The following is a 27,498-nucleotide window of genomic DNA, read 5'->3' on the forward strand; positions in this document are numbered from 1 at the left end:
TATTAGTGAACATGTTCAAATGTTTCAGTCAATACATATTTTCTCCCAAAACAAATAAGTTGCCAGAAAATAAATGCTGTGGTTTACCAAGTTAAGGAACATACACTGTCTGTGTAAATCACAATTCCTTGAAATAGCAGCCATTTTTCCCCAACACACATATAGATGACAAAAACATGTTTCCCAAGCAGTAAATAATAGCATTAAAGGCAGTGAACCAGTAGTAAAATAGCACCTGTTTGGTATCCCTTAACCACCAAACACAACCATAGAACGAAAATTAAATGGAACTATGTTAAAGTACCAATGCCTCTTCTAGAGCTAGGGTAAATTTTCAATCCACATATGACTCTTATACACCATCAGAAGAGGATTGGAGGGCTTCCCACACTGACAGTGAAACAGAGCAGGACCCTGTGGGGCTCCTGGGCACGAAGACCTTTCCGTTTCTTGATTACAGGCAATACTTCATTCAGCCTCCACGACCTTCCCTGAGTTCCAACAGACAGGTTCAAACAGATGCTAATCAGGGAAAGGAGGGGATGCAGAGACGAGGGAGGAGAAGTCAGGAAACAATAGTGCAGCCTTGGGGCAGGGTCCTGGTTCCCCCTCAAGGGATACACACAACAATATCCTTGAGCTGTTTTGCAGATACTGAAACCCCCTCCAGGTGGGAGAAGTTAACTGTCTGCTGCCCACAAGCATGGAGACCGCAGACCTGTTGGAACCAGGAGGTTGATGATGCTGACTCCTGATTACCTCACCACCAGCCAATCAGAAGAGTGTCCACGAGCTGACCACGCCCTCTTTGAACCATTACTATAAAACTCCTCACTACCCCCTCCAGGTGGGGACACACAGTTTTGAGGGCATTTAGCCCACTGTGGCCCCCTTTGCCTGGCAAAGCAATAAAGCTATTCTTTTCTACTACCCCCCAAAACTCTGTCTCCGAGATTTAATTCGGTGTCAGGGTCCAGAGGCCAGATTTGGCATCAGTGGGACACATTGTGGAAGAAAAGAGATGATGCAGAAACAAATTAAAACCCGGAGGCCCTTGGACCACCCCACTCCACACCTTAAACTCACAGCACGCGGCGGAGGTGCTCAGAAGGCAATCATGTGGGAGGAACACAGAGGAAGAGGGTTTCCATAGTGATACTTTTTACTAATTTATTGAATAACTTAACATTTGCTCTTTTTCCCCCAGTTTTATTTTGCAAGCACTTTGAAATATCTCCCCTTTCAAACTTTTGAATTAACTTTAACCGAACCAGCATTATCTGTATCAATGTGGAAACCGAACATCAGTCCAGGCAGAGTGACATTTCTAAAATGGTGATTGGAATTCCGTGAAAAATTTAACTTGAAAAATCCCCATCTCATAATTTGCTAATATCTCTCATAAAATAGGAGAAGATAACATGAGGTGTCTATGCCTAACAAAGACATCGTTATAAACAATATCGTTAATGTAAATGTATTTAACAGTTTGCAAAATTAAAAAAACAAATAACAAACTTGGTTCCTTATGAACAGTTTTATACCATTCAGAGGAACCAGATTAGTATATAAAAAATAGACTTTTTTACATTGTTAATATGGTCTTAATCATTCTGATTATTATGTCTTCTTGGACATATTTAAATGCAAAAGACTGTATCTATAAACTCTGTGTCTATACCATGATAAGACTCAATAAAAAGGTAAAGATTCTATTAAGCAGCCTTTTTGCTTCCTTCTAATAAATCATGGCAAAAATGCTTTTAAAGTATATATTTTTAATTTTACATTATTAAATTTTCATTTTTCTAACTGATCTAAGTAAATCCTGGTCTACATAAAACCATTATAAAATGTTAGAGAACATTTTAGTTAATAGTTTCTTTTGTTACCCCTACAGAATCACAACTCTACTGCAAATGCCAGAGGCTAAGGCACTCCTTGTGATATGTGTGTACTAACTTTATTCTTGTATATGATAAGGATATGCTGACAGATCTATCATGGATTTCTGAGTTCAGTCACTCTCCTGTCTAAATGGAAAATCAGATTTCTGAACACATTTGTTTGAGTATACAAGTGACTCACCCATGCCAAATCTCAGGGGTAGGCTTAGATTTACAGATATTTTCTGTATGTACCTGTGCTTAAGACTACCATTGCTTTAGGAAGTTGGTGTCAAGTTACCATCCTTCACATGGAATAAAAAATTCTTCTCTGCAGTTTTGTAGGTGTGGAAATGCAGTGTTCTTATTTTTACCTTGCTTCAAACATTGATCCCTTGTGTGAGTTACCTGTATGGTAGAAAGCACTATGGTCTGAAATGAAGTTCCAGAGTCTCCCAGATTAAAGCCAAGGTGTGCACTCTTTCAGAAGACTGTGTCCTAGGCAAAGAAGAATGCTTTAGCCGTGAAGAGCTTCCATAACCAGGTGAAGGGATAAGGAATGAATGAGTTCTCCCCATTATTTCCTCAATCAGTATCTCCGTGAACAAACTAGTGAAGCCACCTGGAAAGGAGATGAAATAAAATGTTGGGTGGGGGGATAAATTAGGAATTTGGGATAGCAGATACACACTACTATATATATAAAAAATAAATGACACAGTCCTACTGTACAGAACAGGGAATGATATTCAATAGCTTGTAGTAAACTATAATGGAGAAGACTATAAGAAAGAATACATACATATATATATATATTTATATATATACATATATATCTGAATCACTTTGCTGTACACCAGGAACTAACACAACATTGTAAATCAACTAAAGAAATGAAATTGAGTTATTTGTAGTGAGGTGGATGGACCTAGAGTCTGTCACACTGAGTGAAGTAAGTCAAAAGAGAAAAATAAATACCGTATGCTAACACACATATGTGGAATCTAAAAAAAAATAATGGTTCTCATGAACCTAGGGGCAGGACAGGAATAAAGATGCAGATGCAAACAATGGACTTGAGGACACGGGGAGGGGGAAGGGTAAGCTGGGACGAAGTGAGAGAGTAGCATGGACATGTATACACTACCAAATGTAAAATAGATAGCTAGTGGGAAGCAGCCGCATAGCACAGGGAGATCAGCTCGGTGCTTTGTGATGACCTAGAGGGGTGGGATAGGGAGGGTGGGAGGGAGGGAGACGCAAGAGGGAGGAGATATGGGGATGTATGTATATGTGTAGCTGATTCACTTTGTTATACAGCAGAAACTAACCAATATTGTAAAGCAATTATACTCCAATAGAGATGTTAAAAAAAATTAAATAAATTAAAATAAAACAATGTTAACCTCACTTGACAACTCAGTCACATTAGCTGAGACAATTTAGATTTTAAGTAATTATTGAGTGTTTGTTCCATCTGGCATTCTTGTCTGCTGCGGGAAATCTATGGACAGAGGACATTGTAGAGGAAATGGTGGCGGAAGGGCTGCTAGTGCCTTTGATGGCAAATGACCGCTCAGGTGTGAGTTCACTTTCCTGGGACTTTTACACTATGACTGTATTTCAATGAGACATTTTCCCTCCAGCCTTACTCTCAGGTTAACAGTAGAAAGGACAAATCTCCCGTCATATTACTGGATGTGTTGACATGTGTTTTAGAGACTTTTCAACAAGACTGCTCAATAAAAATGGAATTCACGCCAAGCTTACGAGGATGCAATCAAGCTGCATCAAGCCTTCTCAATAAATTAAGCATAAAAACTTCAAGACACTTGCTATAGAAATCAGAAATCATTATGCTCTTTTAACAATTGGAAAGGACTTAGGTTCCCTTAAGAAAGCTCATTTTGGAAGTCCTAAAGAAATTAGGATCCTTTAGAGCAAGTCTTGTTTTAACGAATTTGAATACTGTGTTTTTGTCTTTTAAACACTAAGGCTTTACTAACATGAGCAAGATTGTACCCCTGTGATCTGAAAATCTCATGGTATCCATTAGAATGCCTTAGTACTGTTCTTTTTCTTTACTTCCCACTCAGAGGCATGGAGATTGCTTTAACATCTACACAGAAGAGTTTATACAATTCGTGATTCTAATAGCTGCTTATTTAAGAAAGGAATAAAATATAATTATTTTTAGCTTCAGAAGAAAAATTTCTATTGTAGTCTCCTTTTAATATTTATCTTCTTCTTTATAACATATTCATGCTAATCTGAGACTAATTGGGAATTTGCACTATATTTTAGGTTAATTGATTGAAGCATACATCTTACTTTGAAAAAATTGGTATTGCATATTCTAAAGATTCAAAGGTCAGAGTCTAGTATCAATTTAGTTCATAAAACTGACTTCTCACAAACAATGAAGTTAGATATCTCCTTGAAAAATGAACTCAGGATATCACTTATTTGTTCAGTCATAGGGTAAAAGGCTTCTCAAATCTGAATCCTTCCATCTTTGTGGGGAAATGCCCTACAGGTTTAAATATGAAATATCACTACTTTTTTGGTTCTATTAATAATATGTGGACAGATTTGGGTACATTTAAGTCTAATTAGGAGGAACATGAAAATAACTAAATGGGCGAAATACCTGTACTGCATAGTTTCGTCCTCAGACGTGTGTGTGTTTGGCGGGGGAAGACAGAGACAGAAATACAGAGAGAGAGATGGTGAAACAGCAAGAGAAACAGAGAGTAAGAATTTCCATACTGCAGAAAATTAAGCAGTACAAAAATAAATAGGTGGGTATATTTCCCAGCAAGGGAAAGGACCTTTTTTTAAGAACTCCAGGTCCAGAGATACTGTACCTGCGAGAACTATTATTCATGTTCTCTAAGCCTGGGCTTTTTCTCTAAATGCAGAAGCTAAAAGATGGGTCTATGATCAGTAATATTTAAGCCTGATTTTATTTTATTGTTGCACACAAGATTCTGTGAATTCCTTAATTCATTTTCCAATCTAATTACAGCTTGATTTCTCAGAGGGAAAATATATGACCCTATCTTCTCAGGTTACTTTTGGATTATTATCTTCTCTGGCTACTGCAGTGCTGGATTACAGCCCTGTTATTCCTAGCATTTTAGCCTCCTCTGTATTGGATACTGAATACTGCAGTAGATGTGATCCTCCAGCATTCGTATTGATCGTGGAGACTGGCAGATGGGATGTGCTACTTCAGCCCGGATGTTGTGAACACATTCACAACGTGTATTCACAGTAATGCACCTTTGTGATTCATGTATTAAAGTTTCCAGGAAGGGTTCGCATTTCAAACTCCTTGGGTTTACAGCCCTATGATGATTGTAGAAAAATAAAACACTCTGCAGCCAATTTTTTTCTGAAACATTTTGATATATAATCATCATCATCAAAAAGTGTATTTTCAACCCTGTGTGTTCTTTACTGAGTGCTGCTTAGAATTTTTTTTTTTTTTTTTTTTTTTTGGACAAATCCTCTGTGCTTCCCTAGGAACACTGGTTACCTTCGAGGTGGGTGCTGACAAAGGAAACGGTACAGGGGTTCCTGTCTTGGAGAGGAGACCGAGTCTAAGCAAAGAGCTACAAATGCAAAGAAAAAAATCGTGTCATTTCGTCTGTTTCTGCTCTCTCTTTTTAATCTCTGCGACTCTCTTTTCTTCCTCCCTGCCTCTGACTCCAGATCTATCTCTCCTCTTACTACACCTCCCTATGTAAACTCAGACACACACTTCCAGGACATTGGAAACAGCCCTCTGTGAAGTGTGCGCCCTTTCTATGTGTCCAGAAAACGGTCTCAATAACACGAGGTTCTAAGTGTTCTGTCTGCTGTGCCCACGTCCAGCATCCTTTGCAGCTGCCTTCAGAACCATCCCTCAAAGGTGGCTCTGAGGACTTGGGAAGTCTAAGGTTTCTGCGGGGGAAACACACCATCGCAGGAGTGAAGCCGTAGTCTAACCACAGCAGAACAAGCCCTGAGATCCGTGCAGGGGACCTGTGTGCCCCTTGCCACCTGCAGACCACCACCTGTTCCCACTCCGGTGACTTAGATGCAATGTAGGACTCAGCCGGGGTCATGGGCCAGAAGGACTTCCTGGTTTCCAAGGTTTCCAGTTACTCAAAGGTATCTTTATCATAAAGCTACTGTTTTCCTTTTTAAATTAAATTTGCTACCTTTATTTTTTAAGTTAACAATCAGTGACCAATTTGGCTGTGCTTTTGTGAAAGGCACTTTTTTGTTTTTTGGTTAAAGACATAAAGCTAAATATACACCGCTTTTATAGACACTGGGTAAAATTTTTATCTATTTGGATAAGACGTTTAAAAAATTAATCCCAGTTGTACAAAACATAAAACTTGAATTTGTTCATGCCTACATTGCATGAACTTGACATTGCATATGGTTCTGCAATGATAACTTCAATTGCACAAGGTTTGCTGCATTTGACCAGAGTCAAAATCCCTGCCCTAATGGAACCAAAAACGTCCTAGACCTGTTCTGAGACAATTTTTAATTCACCTTTAAGAAAAAAAGCCTTTGATCAAAAAAATTGGAATTTCTGTATTAATCTCTTTGAACTGCATGTGGAGATCGGCATTCAAGCTTATTTCTCCTCTTTTTTTCAGACAAAATTCCAAGAAGGGGGTACATTATGTACTTTTTAAGTTCTTTGGAATGCTTTTCGAAAATGCTTTAAAAGAATTTTCCATGAACTGAAGTTTCATTGCATTTCTGTTTGGTGATAAGAGGAACAGTCAAGATATATGCAGGAGAAAAGAACGAAGGAAGGAAATCCTGAAGAGGTCCAAAGTTGATTCAGTATCACAAGACAGATGAGATCCCAGAGGGGTGAAGAGCAAATAGGGCAACAGTCCACTCTAACAAAAGGAAGGGGGTCTTTTTGAAGACTTCCTGCTTAGAAAGTCCAACCATGCTCTGAATTGGACTAGAACGCCAGGCTCAGTGTGACCTGCGTTTGAAGAATTTTGGAGGCCATAACACTTGGCTTGATCCCTGGACAGTATTTAAGGCTGCTTCTTATCTTGTTCATTACACAAGTAGAAGGCTTTTGCTTTCCTTTAACAAAAGTATTTTCAACCTTACAAACACAGATATGTTAAAAAAAAAAAAAAAAAAGGCCTTTTCTCTATTAAGGACTTTCACTGACAACATTTGGTTTCATTGTGTGCATTAAATCTGTGTTAAAACACAACCACCCAATGTTAACCAAAACTGCGCTGAGGGACCTCAGATTCACAAGCATATTTTCTTTTAATCAAAGACACCTGCATGTTTTGAAGCTCTGACTCCAAAAGATTTTTTTTTCCCTTTCTTTCGTATTTATTTATTTATTTATTTTTGATAGAAGACCTTCCTTTTCTATAGCTGGTACCATCAAAATGCATTGGTTCCCTCCACCCCCAAAGCGAAGAAGTAAACAATATTCATGTAGGGAGAATACAGCTTAAGCGATTCACGGAGTATACAAACATTTACTGGTACAAAATCTTCAACAGGAGTTTTTTGTTAAATTTTTACAGTGTTTTCTCAAATCTTCAAAGCTGGCCTTGATGGTTTGCTGAAGTAATTGAATCACTCTTGAGTTGTTTTATATAGGACATCTTATCTTTCTTTCATTACCCGGGCTGTGGCTTCCTTTTCTATTCCCAGGAAATCCATGTACACACTTTAGAAGCCCTCCTGAACACGCTGCTGGCTTCTAACTTTCACAGAACCCTTAGCACCATTTGAATACGAAAGAGATACTGAATAAAAAGCTTTAATCTCTTGTCTGTTAGGCTGCTTTCTGGCCTCTCTTCATCTCCTCCTCTTCCAAGGGCTTTTCTGTGCGAGGCAAGTGAACACTTTCTGTTTAAAATGAAGTGTAATGCACAAGAAGATGCATTCGGCTGGGCTGAGACCCGAAAGCGGCTCCTGGAAATCTCGCCCCCGTCAAAATTCAGCTCCATGCGTGCCGCACCGCCTTGTGTTTAAGCCTTTGCAGGTAAAAGATTAGTAAAGAGCTCTCCGTGAACAAAAATCATTCAATCAGCAGAATGTACAGGGAGTATCAAATGCGCCCTCCACCTCAAATACTGCGGGGTCTCTCCTCTGATACCTCTTCCCCTCGGTGAGCTGGAACTGCTTGAAAGGGTTTTCTGTTCTCTGCTCTCTTGTCAATTTGAATGCCAGGAAATGAGCCCCCTTTGTGAGATTAATTAATAGCAGGAGCGGATCGGCCGAGCCCCATCGCCACGCAACCGAGCTGTAATTGCTACTTTGTGGAAAGGAAAGAAAAAAAAAAAAAAAAAAAAGTTTGGGTTGCAGTTTAAGAAGAGGGTTTAAGGAAAGTTCTTTGAACTAGAGGTCTCAGTGCACTGGATTAAGGCAAGAAGCAAGGAGGCCTTTGAAGTTGGCTAAGAGGTTTTGGAAGGGAAAAAAGTTGGGTGGCAAATGGGAGCTGGCAACATCAAAAGCGCTCGCTTGTCTCCTCACCTGCTCGGCTTCATCTTCGGGAACAGGGACCACGGGCTGGAGCGCAGTGTGGCGGGTCCCCTGGCCGCGGGAAGGGGTGGGTGGGCGGCTGTGTATTCGGGCTGCTGGGTCCACACTGTGCTGCAGCGCAGGGGCCGTGTACACGGGATGCTGGTAAATCGAGCCGGACAGCACGTGCAAAATGAACATAAACGATTGCAAAACGGATTTCTCTTCTTCCTCTGTGCCACCCTCCCTCCTGAGACCTTCAAAGACGTCTTCAGAAGTTTCTCTGCTTATCTCTTAGCCATGATGTATTGATAAGAAGAAAAAGAGAAATCATATCCATACCCTGTCTAGAAATAAGAATTAACGAGGGCCATCTATTCTCAACAGGGGCAATACCGCCCCCAAGGGGGTGAAATTGATTCCTGGGGGCTGAAAGAAAATCTTAGGTATTGTAATACTTTGTGGTTCTCTGAAGGGTCACAGTGCATCAACAGATACATATTACATCTTTGCTAATAAAATTCCATGGGGAAGGGCAATTAGAAATAAAATACGTCAAAAGGGCCCCTTGAAATATATCATACCTCTTTTTTTTTTTAAAACCGCCACTCTGAGGATGAATGCTGTATGCAAATTTCTGAAAAGTGGCCTGAATTTCATTTTATATGAATTGTATATTAACCAGAAGTTAACTCAAGCATGTGAATTCCGTATTTTGATTTTGTATGGAAGAAGCCCTATCTCAAATATTTTTATACTCCTAAATCTCATGTTAAATTATTGTATTGTCTTACTGTTTGTCAGACTGATGGATGAGACCTACATATTTTAGTAGAAAAGTCTGAATAGATTTCAACTCTCACCATTACAGTTTGTGCATAGGCTCAGATATTTTTGAAAAACAAAAATCAAATTAACTTTCCTCAGGTTTTTTTGTTTGTTTGGTTTTGGGGCAGGGGCTTCCTTAGAAGTTCTAAACTCAGGATTTTTTTAAATGACCTGGCAGATCTAGATGTTTTATAAATACACCTATGCTATTCATTCTAACTTTGTATACTTTTTTCTAAGTTAATATGGTTAGGTGTTAATTTCAAATGATAAGCAATACTTATGGACAGAAGTTAAAAACTTTTTCTTGGCATTTATTGCCTGATGGGATTGTTTTAGACCTCTTAAGAGTATTGTTTTCATTTTGAACTCAACTTCCAAGACAAATACATACACTTTTAATTTAACCAAATATGTAAATATTTAAGGATACGCCTTAATAATGAGAAAATCTTGAGTTCCTGTGTTTTCAAACTATACCTATGCTGTATTTTTCTCCCATTATAATGACAAGGAATGTTTGAAAATCAATAGCCAATCCCAGTCTGGGCTGAAAAAACCCAGGAACTCTTCTAGGCCTGCCCTGCTAGACACCACGTTTCTGAGTATCCCCACCATTCAAAGTATTTATTCTCCACTGACCTTGAGAAAGACATTTTGGAGGCTTTGCCTTGAGGAAAATTTATATACATAGCAGCATGCATAGGAGGCCACGTCTTCCCTCTTCTAGTGTCTTTGTCTGTTGTGTTCAGAAAGATTCTCAGGAGAGCGGCAGTCCCAGCAAAATGTACCTGTGACATTTCAGAGCTTCCTCTTCATTGACATCCAATACCAATTCACGCTGCACAAGCAGGTTGGACCAGCCCAAACTTCAGCCCACAGTGAGCAATCAATAAACACTGTTGACTGACTGCGTAGGTGGACCCAACACCTCAACTCATGGACTTGCAACCTCATTACAGCACCATCTTGGGGGACCTGCCATTTTGAAAGTTTAACAAATATTTTTAATACAATGAGTGAGTGAATAAAGTAGCTAGTGATTATGAGTCCATTGCCAGAATTCCCAACCCCCAATCCTTTCAAACTTGCAGGCAGGAGCACACGGCCCTATTTCAAATGGACGCCCGTGTCTAATGGCTCATCTCACTTAGCAGAGACCTTTCCACTCTGTGTACAATAGAAATTACGTAAATATAGAACTATGTACAATATGTGAAATGCATTTCTCACAATAATGCCTAGACCCCAGTCTACGAGCTGTCAAAAAGCTGTACCTAATTATGCTCATTAAGAAAAACAGATATTCAGTTACCTTCCTGCTGCCAACGCCAGAAACAAAATAGTTTCCTCTTTTATTATATCAAGTATCTTAGTTTATGCCACGCATATTAAAGTTTACCACTCCTTGGGGCTTGCAACTGCAACACATTTCTTAGCTATCTGGAGGATTATAATTGTGTGCGCACATCAATTACAGATTGGATTCAGCATTTTCAGATAACTTCCCAAATCACAAAGAGAGCACAGTGGTCTCCTGGCATTTCCAGGCCAGTTTGATTACAGGTGTACTACACGCAGCCTTGTTAGTTTTCCATGACGAGCGCATCCTTCCCTGCTGGGTCTCTGGGAGAGGCACTGACCATTGCTTCTCACTAACAATTTCTTCCCATTCCCCAGAGATGCCCTAATGAGCCCCTTGGACATGGCCAAAGGCAATCTTGTTCTCTGGGCCACTGAGGTGAAAAGCCAAAGCTTTACCTACCAGGCAAGCAATAATTAATAAGGTGTCTTTGATTCATCTCAATTCATTAACAAAGTTACAAGTTGGGCGGCCTTAAGGAGCACCGTTTAAGGCTGTCATTTCATTTGCAGGCATTGAATGAAACGCGTGTGTGCCGAGGTATGTTAAAAAAATTAACTTACAACGAAAATAAATGAATGTAGAATACTAATTGGGAGAAAGCAACTGACAGATACTGCAAAAGATTGATTTTCGGGAAAACGGAGAAATCTGTTTTCTGTTTATTTTAAGGACAGGAAATGAATACTGATTAGAAATGTATAGGCAGTTGCTGTTAGGCAGCATTTGGTAATGTTTTCACTGGATATTTGATTTGTCTAAGATTTTCCTAGATTTGAGATTGGATGCCAGTTATCAGTTCGTTTTGGTCTAATAGTTAGTTGGACTTTCTTGGCTACGTGACTCTTAAATCACAAGCGTTTGCCATGCCTCCCCACGGAAAAAGGAACTAAACCTGAGTGTCGCTTTGCCACAGAAAGAAATGCCTGCTTTAAAGAGGGAAAAGGAACCTGGGATGAGGTGGTCAAATTTCTGTTGGTCTATTTTTTTCGTAAGAAACTTGCTGTGAACTTGAGAAATAGTACCCATTTGGATTTGTAGGAATCTTAAAATGCTGCTATATTGTTTCTTAATTGTGTTGTCTGGAAATATATACATATCTATATATATATATAGAGAGAGAGAGAGAGAGATTATAGATATATATGCACATGTATCCTCTTATCTGGGATAAAAGCACAAACCGAACAGAACAAAAGCCATACTCCTAAATAAGAGATGTGAGTTTTCAGAGTGTGTTAGAATGAAGCCACTCAGAGAAAGGAAGGGAGTACTGATGGCTCTGGGTGCAGGGAACTGCTTCCATATTCCCACCATCCCCTGCAGTTGGGGGAGGGTGCTTCTCATTTGCATCTGTTGTGTTACAGTCGTGCCCCAAGCCTGTCTCCACAGTGAATAAGGTTGCCTGTGGAAGGCAGCTTGGGGCAGGCAGAAAGGCTACGGCACGGTCAAGCTGCTTCCCTAATCAGCTTTGCTGGGACCACCTCATGATGGCCTCCATGAAGAAATTTAGATAATATACAGCATCTCCTGGAACCGTGGATACAGACGGGCTGGAGTCAAACTATTCTAATCCTTCATGGGAATTCAGGAAGTGCAGGCGTGAGATTGTAGTGACATCTAAAGGCAGACTCGTCAACTCGTGCTGCACTTCTGCCCTGCTAGTTCCTTTGCACAAGTGTTCCTCATCAGAGCTTCTGACAAATATCTCCTAGAATCCGCATGAAGCAATTTTTCCTCAGGTCTTCTCTTTTCTCAGTCTACTCCCTTTGGGAGTGGGAAGGTTCTTGCCACCTGCGAAAGCCTTTCTTGTGTTCCATTTTCCATCACTTCTGGCACTGCTGCTATGTTATCTTCTCCTCTGCACCTGACACCCGTCAAACTTCTTTGACCTTATGTCTTGAGGCCAAACCAGGCTTAAGCACACAAGCCACACCTAGGGTGACAGCCTCCACTGCCATGGGACCCAGATGCAGCTTATACTCCTGCCTCTGCCTCATGTCCCTCCTCTACTTTCCCGGAGCAGACAGGATGGTCCAGAGTTTGTGTGAGTTTCCTCTGAAGGGGAGACGCTGGCCAAGCCATGCACTGCTATTGGGAATTGGATATGACTGTCTTGCCGATCGGGATAAGGAAATATGCATTTTTAATGATGGATGCCCACATATGAACTGTGTGCCCTTTTCTCCTTCTTTAAATAAAATGACCTTTTCTTTAGCCAGGTCTGTAGGCTTCTTTCCCTGACTCCATCACAAATGGCGGAAACATGACCTCTGCCATGCTGCAAGGGGGCCAGCTTCCCACCTCCCCTTCCGCAAGCATCCTGGCCATGGACAGTTCAGCCACATCCTCTCTCACTACAAATGTGCCCCTGAATCTCTTGTCAAGCAGATTAATGTATCCAAGATGTCTCATGCTTTGATTTGGCTTTACCATCCTTACCAATCAGATGCATGGCATTGGCAAATGCGTACAAGGGCAGGGAAATTAGACCATGTACACAAGGCAACAGGGTGTTTTGCATGCAGGTGATCCCCAACAATATTAGAACCTGAATGTGTTTTCTTAGCTCTCCATTGAAGGGATGGGAGTTTTTCTTTTCTGCTCTTTTCTTTTTAATGGTCTTGATGAAAGACCTATAAAGTTGAATTGAATGGTCGGAAGATAATAACTCTGGTGGTAAAGGTCCCTGCCTTGTCTGCCACCCTGCCCTGGCAGTAATCCTGGCTTTGGGGATCTGAAATTTCCTAAAGATGTATTAGTGTCGTATACACATGTGCTCTTGTATGCTCATAATCCCTTTCACTAGCTTCTTAGCTGCATGCTTTGTATTTAAATTTTCCTTCTGACCAAGTAAATCCCTTTGGATGAAGTGACAGGATCTTTTCAGCACCCATGGCTGGTGACAGCTGGTGGAGAGACTCTGAAAGCCTGCAAAGTGTTCCTTCCTTGCTTTCTTCAAGGCCAGTGCCAGCCACCAGCTGAGTGATTTGTAAGCTGTCCCTTCAGGCATCCATCAGCTGAAGAGGTTCACAGTAAACGCTAAAGAAGTATAATAGATATTAATATAAAAGACAATATCTGGGCTTCTGGCTTAACCATGTCTTTAATTAGGTACTTATTTATTATACGTGAACATGAAACCTTTTCATTAATTCTTGTGTAACCCTTTATTAATACTGTATGAAGTATATACTGGCATCTGAAATGCAGTGAAAACCAGGCTTTGAAAGCAATAATTGCCGATAACCTTTGAAAGAACAGCTCCCAGGGCCAGATGCGTGCTGTTTCTCCTCCTTTGGTGAAGTTTCCTTGTGAATATCTAACTTGTAGTACATTCTGTTGTTTTAGATGAATATCGAAGGATGTCCTTTTTGGAGGAGGGGGTCCTTTCTGGCAAGGTGCCTTTGTTAGATTAAGTAATGAGGTAATGAGAAAGATTCAAACTAAGCAAGAAACTAAACCTTAAATGAATGCCGGCGTTAGCAGTAGGTTGGCCCTTATGTGGAATTCTTTGGTTTCAAACTTACCTAACCAAATGTCATTTCTCTATTTGTTGAAAGAGCCAAACAAGATAATGGTCTCAGGGAGACAAAGGTTATTAACCACTTAAAAGCGACAATTAGCTGTTGTAAAATTTTTTTGTAAATTTAGATCTCCAACATACATAAACATCTTCCTAGAAATTAAAAATTTGCTCACAAATAAAGCGAAAATAAAACGCAAACTGAAGTGTCACTTCTAAAGATGGCTGGTTATTGATTCACTTTTATATAGCTGCCGTTTGTTTTTGCCTTAATTATTCTAAGTACGAAGAGAAAGTTGAGAGACTATTTTATCGTTGGCATCGACCTATAAATATTCCTAGAAATTAGGATTTGAGGGAAGAGGAAGATTTGTTGTTGTGGGTTCTAAGGCACAGAGCGTAGACTAAATCAAAGGAATGGTTATCCTAGAACCTTGAGAAGTTCTGCTGGAGACAATACTTTGACAGTGCAAAATGAATGGCAGATTCCAGCATCATTATTCTGGCTTGGCAACTTATAAAAATAAATAAAAACCAAAACTTCCTCATATATATATAGATAGATAGATAGATAGAAATGTGCATGTGTATATTTTGCATTTTCTAATATTTCTCAAATTGCATTTCTAATATCTTTTAAACTGACAGAACTTTCTACTAAATGAATCTGACTATTTTAAGAAATTGAAATACTCTATTTCATGCTATGGTTAGGTTTTACAAAAGCTGTTGCACTTGAAAATGTACTGAGTCAGAGATGAGAAAATTACTACAAAAATAAAAGGTGATGGTCATCTTATTTTACCTTACAGTTTGGGGTTACTAACAACATATTAGCAGCAAAACAGATTCTGTGACTTTTACTGAAAGACAAGGACACACTCTGGAATTTGAAAACCTACATTTTCTTTTTTGTCATTCTGCATTTAACATGCCACATTTCCTTAAGTCTGCAGCCCTGAGTGGAGGGAGGGGTGCCGCACAGAGTGGGGAAAAGGGAATTGGAGACTTCTACAATTATACATATGTTATTTCCAAACCCGGAATATAGGCACTCTGCAAAACATCAAATGATGCCTTTTTTTGGAATATGAGAAAAATTGCTAAACTCAATGATCCTAGTGTGCTACAAGGATATTAAATAAACTATTGAAAGAATAAGATTTCTCCTATAATCAATTAAAAGCAAGCAATCTGCTAATAATAAAATTGAAAGCTGAGTTTGTTGTATTGTTGTTTGAACCAAAAGTGCACATGGGCTTTCAGATATTCAAGTAATACAACACTGTTTTGTGTGTGTGTGTGTGTGTGTGTGCGCCTGATGAATTATTAATTCAGGGCTTGCGCTGGGCTCACCAGCTACTCCTGAATCCCTATTAGTAAGTCGCAATTTGATGTGTCACAATGAAGGTGAAGAGGATGCCTAATAAGACTATAATCTATCCATTGATATCTGCCTCTTGATCTACTTCCTTTTGCACTGGGTAAATTATTTTAAATGGGTTTTGTGTTTTTATGTAAGAAATTGCTTGGATTTTTGTTTGTTTTGTTTTGTTTGGGCTGCTGTTAGGGGCGTGCGTGCATGTGCACATGGGTATGTTTTAAAGGGCAGTTTTATGTGCTCTAGTTTTTTTGGTATTTCTTCGCACCAAATATTCAGATGTAGTATACACACACATATATATGTACTGCCTACCTGTATGTGTGGTGTCTGTTTACATTTTCTGTCATGTAGTCATTAAGCACACAGCGTAGCCTTAAAGGATGTCAAAACTGACAGCCCCAGCATGATGAATGACGCTGTGCTAGACTGATTCTTACCAGGTGTGGTGTGAAGGGAATTCAAATGCTCTTCAGAGCTCTTATTTGTGTTAGTAAAGTTTTGCTTTTCTGTAAGTTGTGGTTTTTTTTTTTTGAGGGGGGAGGGCTTCTGCACTTGTAATCTTCAACCCTTTTGTAAGATGTATTAAATATTTGAAGTAAAAAGAAAATATGGAGGTTCCCCCCACTATGTATATCTGATGGATGTTATCCAGTTTTAGATCACCTCCTCTTCAACAAACATCTAAGCAGTCTCAAGTCATCAGGAGAAATATGTTCAAAGACTTAAAATGACTGATTCTGTTGTCACTAATCTTTGCAGTGTACAAGGGGCCCCACTGACCCCCTGAACTGGGCAGAAGTGATTACTACCTGTCTGAGTCCGTGAAAACACCAAGCCAAAGGTAGAATTTCATTTAAATATTAATTAATTAAAATTAACTTAAATATTTAAATTAAACTTTTATTTAAATATTTTGAGCCAGCTACAAGGTTGAAGGGACGAAAGCAACATTCTCTGACCACTCTGCATACAACGCCTGGTCTCTGAACTAAATCTGAGAGCTCAGATCAGCCCCTACTGGGCGGTCAACACAAAAGGGTGGGGATCTGCCTGACAGCCTTGAGGTTGTCCCTCCCAAGCTTGTCGTGTGGCTAAGTGACACTCAGTGCCCGAGGCAGTCCTGAGCATGAACCAGGGATGCTGCAACCGGCATGATCTTTGCTCATTTTCCATCATTGAATTCAATGTCTTCAGATCAAAAAGAACTTTTCTGTCTTTTTGACCATTTAAGATGGGAATGACAGAACTAAAGAGGTGAATTTAAGGTCGGCACAATTCCACAAAACTGGAGGACCGGCCTCAGGATGTTGTCAAATACAATCTGTCATCAACAGAGGGAAACTGGCAACTTAAGTGATCAGTGGACCTGAGGGATAGAGTTCTAACGTCACCCATGTCTTTACTGATCTCCCCAAATCATACTGGGTTAACTCAGTCTTTGAGTATAGATGGTCTGAAAAGCTTGTCCCATGATCTGCAATAAACTATGTTCCTCACCAAGTTTCCAAAGAAAATTATACCACAAAACAACAAACCCAATGTCTAAGATATTTACTGCTTTGATTTGTCTTCAGAGTTTCATAAACATATATGAATATACGTACATGAGGTTTAATATACATATATGTATATGAGGTATATTATATATGAGGTATATAACATATGTATATGAGGTATATAATATATGTATATGTACATGAGTATATATATATATATATATATATATATATATATATATACCTCATTCCAACAAAATATATCGGTGCAGTTTGTGAAGGTTGACTGTGGTGATTGCACCATCTTTACTCAGCAGGTGATATAACTCTTTTATGGACACTATTCTATCCTGATGGTCAGATGCTGAGAGAGATTTTCAGCAACTGTAGTTGGACAATCCTCAACACAGACAACGTAACATCACTTCTTACACTTTTTCTACTACATACCTCCTATTTGGAGGACTTGGGTGTCACCCAAGGGAATCGCCTGGCCATCATCAGAATTTCCCATTACATGTTTTCTTTGTTATTTATCTTGACTTTTTCTTCGTTATCTCTTGTCTCCACCCTGCTGCCTGATACATAACCACCGTGTGCCCCGACCATGCCCATCCTTAATCCCGTAACTCTGTGTACCCATTTCCTCAACTTTTCCTTGCCAGTCCCGTTTCCTTTGCCTCCTGGTTATCCTTTCCATTGCACCCTTCTGTGCCACTCTGGCCCCAGGAGCATGCGGCTGACCGCTAAGTCCTGGTCTGGGGATTGTCCAGTTAGGCAAGAGACACTAAACCAGCCCTCTCCAGGGATATGGGAAGTTGACAAAGCGCCCTTGAGCAGGCATTCGAAGTCTGGAAGGAGAGAGAGGCAAAAACCTTTGAGTCCATACAATGTTCATAGAATTCTCAGCACATGGGCAACACAATGCTCAGAGCTGGTTGGAGAAAGAGCAAGCGTGATGATGCAAACGCACACAGTGCAGTGTCCAGCTACGGCAGTGGTTTCAGAATATAGGGAGAGGTGGCTTAACTTGCATGTCTTGGGAAAATATTGGGGTCCAGAGACAAATCATCCATGTGTTTGGTGGAGTGAAGCTCTTAGTAGGAAAATAAAAAGCAAAAGCCCAGGGGCTTCCCTGGTGGCGCAGTGGTTGAGAGTATGTCTGCCAATGCAGGGGACACGAGTTCGAGCCCTGGTCCGGGAAGATCCCACATGCCGCGGAGCAGCTGGGCCCGTGAGCCACAACTACTGAGCCTGCGCGTCTGGAGCCTGTGCTCCGCAACAAGAGAGGCCGCGATAGTGAGAGGCCCGCGCACCGCAATGAAGAGTGGCCCCCGCTTGCCGCAACTAGAGAAAGCCCTCGCACAGAAACGAAGACCCAACACAGCCAAAAATAAATAAATAAATAAATAAATAAATAAAATTTAAAAAAAAAAAAAAAGCAAAAGCCCAGAATATATATCATGTGGGCACAAAGTAAAGGTTCACGGACAAAGAAAAACGCTGCGTATTCTCACCAAACAGTAAAATTACAGGACGTCTATGATAAATTGTCCAAACGAGATCCATTTAGAAGGAAGAGCTGCTACTAATAGCTATGCTGGGACAACAGGTGTACTCTGGGACCACCCAACACGCAAGTATATATTTTTACCCTAACTGTATCTCATTTCACAGATATACAATGAGAACCTACAATGTGCTGTAGAGGTGGGCGGTCTGGTCCTAATTGACAGGTGTCTCTCTGGAACTTGCTAGAAATCCACCCTCCAGGGTGCCATGGAAAGGTGTTCACAAGGAGGTGTCTCATTGGAGACAATCCTCTACCAGCCCCCCGAAGAAGGTGCTGGGGAAGCTGCTAGCCCCTGGGTGGTCCCGACCACCATGCGGGGCAGGGACCCTGCAGAGAGGCTGTACCTACTGCAGAGGCCAGGCCCTTGGGAAGCTGGGAGCACTGCTGAGCCTGCCTACAAGTCCGCTGGAGCTAGAAATCAGACGCTCGTCTCCTGCAGGGTCTCCCCAGCGCCCTCTACTGACAAAACTGAACGTTGTGCTAGCTGCCAGAAGAACAGATACTTAGAGGGCCCAGATCCACTTTCATACATCAGGCCATGAAGGGCAAATTCAGAGCTGAGAGCATTACATAGGTAAGTGACCCACACAATGAAAGCACGTCACCCACAGGCCCACTCCTCAGGCGCTTCTCCTTTGAGTGTTTTGGTTTTAGGTTTTTCTAGTAGTTACTTGTAATACTACAGGCAGACCTCAGAGGTATTGCGGGCCCTGTTCCAGACCACTGCAGTGAAGCAAATATTCCAGTAAAACAAGTCACATGAATTTTTTGGTTTCCCAGTGCATATAAATGTTATGTTTATCCCATACTGTAGTCTATTAAGTGTGCAATAGCATTATGTCTTTAAAAAAGTACACACCTTAATTAAAAATATTGCTAAAAAATGCAAAACCAATTACAATAATAAGATCAAAGATCAATGATCCCAGGTCACCATAACAAGTATAATGAATTTTAAAAGTTTGAAATATAACAGGAATTACCAAAATGTGACACAGAGACACAAAGGGAGCAAATGATGTTGGGAAAATGACACCAACAGACTTTGCTCAACAGGGCGTTGCCATAAACCTTTAATTTGTAAAAAATGCAATATCTGCAAAATGCAATAAAACAAGGTATGCCTGTAAGCTATTTGTAATTCTTGACAAGTCAAGTTTAAGCATTATCTACTAATACTTTACTATGAAAAATGACAAATGTGGCCCACTTTGTCATCCCAGTGTTTCTTCATCATGACTGCAGTGACCTATAAAATTTTAAACAATATACTTGAGCTTTATTTCCACCTGTCATCTTTGGACAGTATTTTGTGACTCTTCACTATCAGAGAACTGTCAGTGCCTGTATACTTTCTTCTACTGACCCTCTCCTCATTAGCACATCCAACTGAGTTCTCAGGCTCAATGCTACTTTTCCATTCCTACTATTACATTCTTTTTTAAAAAAATTATTATTATAATTAAGTCACCTGTGCTTTGTCTGATAGTTGGTCTTGAAAACTGAACCCAATGAACTGCATTTTCAATGTTATGATTATGTAAATGTTATTCATTGGAGTATTATTTATGGGCTCTTGGAGACATGATTGTAAACTTAAGAGCAAATATGTAAACATTAAATGAGAAAGGTACTCTTCTTATGGTCATATAGTCAATAAAACTTGGAGTTTTCTGGAAACCTTCTCAAAGTTATAGTGAGTGATGGAGGTGGGATGTCTCAAATCTAATTCTAATGCACTGATATTGAACATAATGCTGTACAGTAAAAAGTGCAGATGATGAGATTTTAGTCATAAAAAAGTAATTTATGTTCATAGCATTAAGTCAGGCAATATTGAGATGTCCATATGTTCCCATATGGACATCCATACCAGTGTCTGTGCTTACAGAAATATACTCATGTTTTTAGTTTGGGTTTATTTATTTTATTCTTTTCTAGAAAAAAGGATTATACTATGCATATTATTTTTTAAAGCTTTTTATTTTGAAATTACTTTTTGATGAATAGATGGGTTCCAAAGATATCACAGAGTGTCTTGCAAGTCTTTTACCTTATCCTCTAATCCTAACATCTCACATGATTGGGGCATATTTATCAAAACTAAGAATCTATTAGTTAACTAATAGACTAATATTAGTTAACGCTAACTATTTAATGTTAACTAAATAATAGATTTTGATTTTCCACTGCCTTTTTTTCCCACTAATGTTCTTTTTCTGTTCCAGGATCTGCTCCAAGCTACCATGATGCATTTACTTCATTTAGTCTTCTCCCATCTGGAATAATTTCTCCATCTTTCCTTGCCTTATATGACCTTCACACTTTTGAAGAATCCAGGTCAGTTATTCTGTAGAGTGACTCTTAATTTGAATTTGTTTGATATCTTCTCATATGTAGGCACGTTTATGGCTCTAGGGCAAGACTGTTATAGAGGTGGAGTGCCCACTCAGTGCATCCTATCAGAGAATATTTGATATAAACATGATTTATTACTGGTGACGTTAGCTTTGATAGCTTGGTTAAAGTGTTGTCTGCCTGATTTTCCACTGCAGTTACCTGTTTTACTTTTTCATACTCAGTTCATTACAAGTGACTAATTAAGTCCAACCTGCACTCAAGAAAAGGGAAATTCATTTCCATCTACCTCCTGAAGAAATTTCAAAGTACCTGTGGACCCATGTTAATAACAACACAGTAATTAACGTATATTTAATGGTGATATTTGAAGGCTATATAAACGCCCTGTGTCTCCTTAAAGTTTGGTCAGCAGATTTGCCTGAAGTCATTGATGCTATTGGCCTCCAATAGTAACTTTCTATTCTCCTCATTCCTGGGTTCCCCAACATCCTGTTGGATTTTGTTTTTAATTTGCATACAATAAAACTTATTTTTATGGTGTAGCGTTCTATGGGTATTAAAAAATGCACCGTTGTGTATCCACCATCCAGTACAATATAGCAGTGTCATTCCTGTGAAAATTCCTCTATGTAGTCTGTTAGTAGTCAGCCCTTCCCTCTTGCCTAATTCCTGGAAACCACTGATACATTAATCCTCTCTACAGTTTGATGTTTCCAGAATGCCCTGTAAATGGAACTCTAGGATATGTAGCCTTTGGTTCTGGCTTCCTTCACTTAACAAAATGAATTTAATATTTATCCACGCAGTAACATAAACCTATAGTCTGTCCTTTACATTGCTGAGTAGTGTTCCATCCTATAGATGAGCCACACTTTGTTTATCCATTCACGTGATGAAGAACGTCTGGGTCATTTCCAGTTTGGGGTTATCATTAACAAAGCTCTTCCAAACATCCATGTATAGGCTTTTGAGTGAATGCATTTTTTAATTCATTCAAATAAAAACTAGTACTAAGAGTGCTGCACCCTATAGTAAATGTACGTGTAACTTTATGAGGAAAATGTGAAGCTTTTTCAAAGTGGCTCTACCAATTTGCATCCCCTCCAACAATGAATGAGAGTTCCTTTGGCTTTGCATCATTGGTAATGTCAGGTCGTTATGGCTGTGGAGTTGTTTAGTTCTCTTTTGCCATTTTTATTAAGTATGAAATGGTATCCAATTGTAGTTTTAATTTCCACTTCCCAATGACTAATGATGCTGAACATCTTTTCATATGCTTATTTGCCAAGCATATACCTTCTTTAATGAAATTGTCTATTCAGAATTTTTTCTCTCATTTTCAGTTTCTTTCTTTGTGTTGAGCTTAAAGGGGTCTTACTATGTTCTGAAGACAATCCACATATTTCTTTTTGGTTTAATTCCATTATTATTTAAGAACCTGCTTTGTATGATTTATATTCTTTTTAATTCTCAAAGGTGTGTTTTGTTAACTGAGGTATAACTTATTAATAGTGACCTTTCAATGTGCACTTGAGAAACGTATGCATTCTTTTCCCGTTGGAGGGAGTGTTCTATAAATATCAATTGGTCACGTTGGTTGATAATGCTGATCTGGTCATTCAGATTTTTCGATTTCATACCTACTCATTGTATCAATTACTGAAAGACAAGTGTTGAGTACACCAACTATATATATGGCTTTGCCTAGTTGTCCTTTCAGATCTGTCAGTGTTTGCCTCATGTATTCGTAAGTCCTGTTCTTAGGTGCATACAATATAGGATTGCTATATCTTCTTGATGAAATAATCCACACATGATTAACATATTATTTACAGTTATTTTACATTTTCTATGTGGTGCTTTTCACACTTGTGTCATATCTGAGTCTGGTTCTGATGATTGTTTTGTCTCTTCAGATGGTGGGAGTTTCCTGTTTCCTTCCCCAAGCCTCAATGAGAGTCTATCAGTTCTGTAAGGCAGCAGATTTTATTTTTCTTTCCCCTTCTGTGAATTGCTGGTGGGTTCGTGGACGAAAACCCTAAAGTCTGCAGCCCCACACTAGCCCAAACTCTCACACTAGCCACACTCAGCCTTTAGGATTTCATGAAAAAATTTTAGTTGAATCTTCTTACTGAACTAAGGTGTCTAGTAGTGTCTGCCCCAGGTAATGATTACATGAGCCTCATTTATCCCTGCAAGTACCTGTCTCTCCCCAGATTTCTTGTTGGTTGTTTGTTCTACAAAGTCATTTCACTGATGGGTTTGATGAAATTTTTTAATTTACATTTTGTCCAGCTTTTTTATGTTGTTGTATGCAGTGGCCATTTTCAACTCTCCTACATCTCCAAGATGAAACTGGAAGTCTTATATTCTACATATTATTTTTAACTTTTTTTTTCTAATTTGAAATATCATGGATATGGATATATCTCCATTGAAATATCAGTATATTGAGATTTAGCTTAATTTGTTTAAATAGCTGCATAACATTCTGAGTATGCACAGTACCATAATTTATTTAACGAGTCTCCTATTGATAGGCAGTCACGTTTTTAATAAATTTTTCATTCGTTTTTTCCTCATTACTAATCTTGCTGCTTGTTGGCTTGTTGGGACATTTAAACTGTTAGGCATTGAACTGTGTCCCCCTAAAAGATACGTTGAAATCCTGCCCATCATCAGTACCAATGAATGTGATCTTATTTGAAAATAGGCTTTTTGCAGATGTAACCAACTTAAAATGAGTTCATTAATGTGGGCGCTAATCCAATAGATGGGTGTTCTTTTAAGAGGGAAATTTCATGTAAGACAGAGACACAGTCCGTGTGACAACAGAGGTGAAGATCGCAATTCACTCTCATTATAGCTTTTGATTCTTGCTGGACCATGAATACAGCTGTTCACTGTTCCTCAAGGAAAAAGCAGTTTTCCCTTGGAAAACAGCACTAGCTATTTCCCTGTCTTTTGTCATTACTTGTTCTCAAATTCTGTACCTCTCTTCTCTTAGTCAGTTGTGTGTGTAAAGTGGGTTTCAGTGAACTTCTGGGTCTGACTTCCCAATAGAGGAATAGAATGGTATTGAGGTAAATAAAGTGGTTATGGAAGTGACAATGATACTCATCAAATAATCTAACTATGCCCCTGAATTTCTCAGCTGCCCTGGGAATCCAGGTGACTACTTTTTCTAGCCAATGGGCCGTGGGCAGAAGTGCCATGTGTCACCAGCGTGTATTTATAAACTGGCAAAGGCACTCCCAAGATGCCTCTTCTGCCACAGCAACTGAGGAAGCTTCATTTTCAGGACTGTAAAGCTAGAAGACGGTAAAACCCTTTCTACATCTCTGAATGTGTAACTCGGCTTGTACCAGACAAGCAGTATAAGTGAAAAAAAACCTGTGGAATGATATTTAACTTCAGCATGACCTAGCCTATCCTGACAAATAAGAATACAATGAGTAACTTTATTCAAAAAAGGAAAGCATGTACAATGATAACTTTACCTATTGAGCATGAAGAAGCAGATTTTAACCCAATAAGAAAATCAGGGAAGGCGTCACAGAATAGAGAGCATCTGAGTTAAATTTCAGAACTTAAAATCATGTGTTGTTTTACACTTGAGATCTCAGAGGCCCAGAATTGCCCTCAATCATTCAGTTAATAGCAACATAAAGACCAATCCCTACAGCCTCTGAAATAGTACTTTTAAAGAAAATTATGGTAAGAATTTATTCATTTAAATTGTTTTGATTACACAGACATCAGAATTGACCCTCTGCAATTCTTAAAGATGATAGGAAATGAGAGGAAATAGCTATTTGAAGAAACTCCTTAGTGAGTACAAAACACTGCCCTCCTCTTGGTCACAGATGATTTTTTTCTCAGGATCTCTTAGAGTCAGATTTTCTAACAGTACATCTCAACTCCATCACTAAAGTATCAAAAAAACTGAATAAATATATTTACATAGGATATAAATATATATGAGCCATTCATCAGGAAATTGAGATAATCTCTTTTAAAAACAGCATTTCTGCTCATATTGGTCATTTATTATTTCCTTTGAGAAACTTACTAAAAGGCTCAATAATCATTTTCAATAAAATAAAATAAAATCCAGCTTTTGTAACTGGATCTAGGCCATGAAACTCCTCCAATACTTTTCCCTCTCCTATATAATTGTCATTTTGTCATAATTGTCTTGGAGGAAGTGTTTTATTTGTTCAACAAAAAGACTATCCTATGAATGAAAGAAATTGGCAGAGGCTTTGGTATTCACTACCTGTGTCAGTACAAAATTTCCCCAGCTAACATTTCTGAAAATGTTTTATAGGTATTTTTGACAGCATCTTAAAATGTTTAAGTGGTATTTTTTTTTTACTCTTTAGTTATATCACAAGTTTTAACATCATATTGTAAAGTATTATATATATTTATAATATTAATATATAAAATACCTCATAAATATATTTAAAAACCTAATAACCTTACAAAAGAAGTAGGTCCAGAGCTCATATTCCCAGGACAGGCTTGAGAAATCGCTGGTGTCTCTACAGACTTAGTGGATCCAATGGTATGTATGATAGTCCACAGGTGGGTCCACGATGAAAGTCCGTGTAGGTTGCACTCCACAAAAGACTCTTCCCCAAGGGAATAAGTAGAGTCCAAAATCCAGTCCACTCTCTGTTTACCAAGCTTTATGTCCTGGTTAAGCTGGATTAGGTGAGAGGAAGTGGCACTTTACTCTACACAGAAAGCCATGGGCTCACTAATCCACATGCCCCAAGTTGGAGTCCTTCCAGAAGGGTAACATCTTCCCTAATCTGTATACCCCCTTGACAGAGTCAGCAGTGGTCTCTTCTATATCTTTAGATCAGAGAGTTCTCATAATGGTTTATGAGTGTGGTGGAATATCAAACCCCATCAACCCCTGAATTGAAAGGGAATTTTTTAGACCAGTCCAAGACCTACCAACAAACAAGACATAGAAAAAACAAAAACAAAAAAACATAGAAGCAACAGGCACACCTATTACAGTTAGTGGAGTTAAACATTAAAGTAACTCGAATTAATATGCTCAAAAAAAAGACTTTTTAAATTTTTAAAGATTAAAAAAACATTTAAATGAAATAAAATGGAAACTCTAGAACTATAAACATATATAATGTCAAAAATTAAGATGTTAACAAATGAGTTTAACTGCAGAGTTATGCAGCTAAAGAGAGAATTAATAAACTGGAAGACAATTCCATAGAAAATACCCATAGTAAAGCACAGAGAAAGAAGAAAAAAATAGAAAATACTGAAAAAGGCATAAAATTATACATGAGTTATGGTGAAAAGTCTAACATGAGTTATTGGAGTCACATAAGGAGGGGAAAGAACGAGGTAGAAGCAGTGCCTGGAGATACCAACAGAATTTTCAAAACTAGTGAGAGACCTCAAGCCACATATTCCAAAAGCACTGTAAACTCTAATCAAAATAAATACCAGAAACAAACAACAAAAACATAAAAGGTAAAAAAAACACATGTAGGCATGTAAGAATGAAATGACAGAAAACCAATGATAAAATGTGAAGAGCAGCCAGGGACCAGGGTAGATTTTTAAAAAGTCACAATATCCTCAGAGAAATAGTAGTAATACTGGAAGCTGACTTCACAAAAGAGATGGGAAACCAGGGAAGAATGTGCTCAAAGAAAATGAAAGGAACTGGTTAACTAGAATTCTGTACCCAGAAAAATGGTCCTTAAAAAACAAAAGTAAAAAAGGACATTTTCAGACAAGAAAAAACAGAATATAATATTGGTAAACTCACACAAAAAGATACTAAAGTGATTTTTTTTTCAGGGAGAAGGAAAATGAACCCAAGTGGAAATAGAAATGAAAGAAAGAATAAAAACAAATAAAAGAGTAAACATGTTGGTAAATCTATAGGAATATTGACTGTATAAAACAATAATGGCAATAACAGTGCCTCGAGGAGTTTGAATAGATATAGTTTTAAAATTCATGAAAATAACACATAGGAGAAAGGTAATTAAATTTAGTGAGTTTCCAAACAAAGACTTTGCTTTGTTTGGAAAATGATAGAGATACTAATTTATATTGAACTATAATAAATCAAAAAAGCATGTTTAATTTCTAGATGTGGACATTCATAAAATAATAGTAACAATCTATAAAAAGGAGAAAAGTTGCATAATGCATGCCCCTTCACATATGCAAAAAGAAAATTATTAACTACAGAGACAACCGAAATTATTTTAAACAGAAAAAGTAAAAATAATGTAAAAGAAATAAAACACAATTGTATACTTCGTAGCTCAGCTGTACATAATATTTGTTAAAATCACAGAATATAGTTACCTAATATTAGTCTAATTACAAGTAACATATTAAGAAGTCATTGAATCATATGTAAAATGCAAACATTAAGGAGATACAGTATAGAAAATAAAGGAATAACAAAATACGTTAAAAATATTGAGGTAAAGACCATAAGAAACAGCCAAATGTGTTGAAAATCATTGCCTCTGAGAATCAGGGTGAAGACAGAAGGACA

This window comes from Balaenoptera acutorostrata, chromosome 12 (assembly GCF_949987535.1).
Source record: "Balaenoptera acutorostrata chromosome 12, mBalAcu1.1, whole genome shotgun sequence".
Lineage (NCBI taxonomy): Eukaryota > Metazoa > Chordata > Mammalia > Artiodactyla > Balaenopteridae > Balaenoptera > Balaenoptera acutorostrata.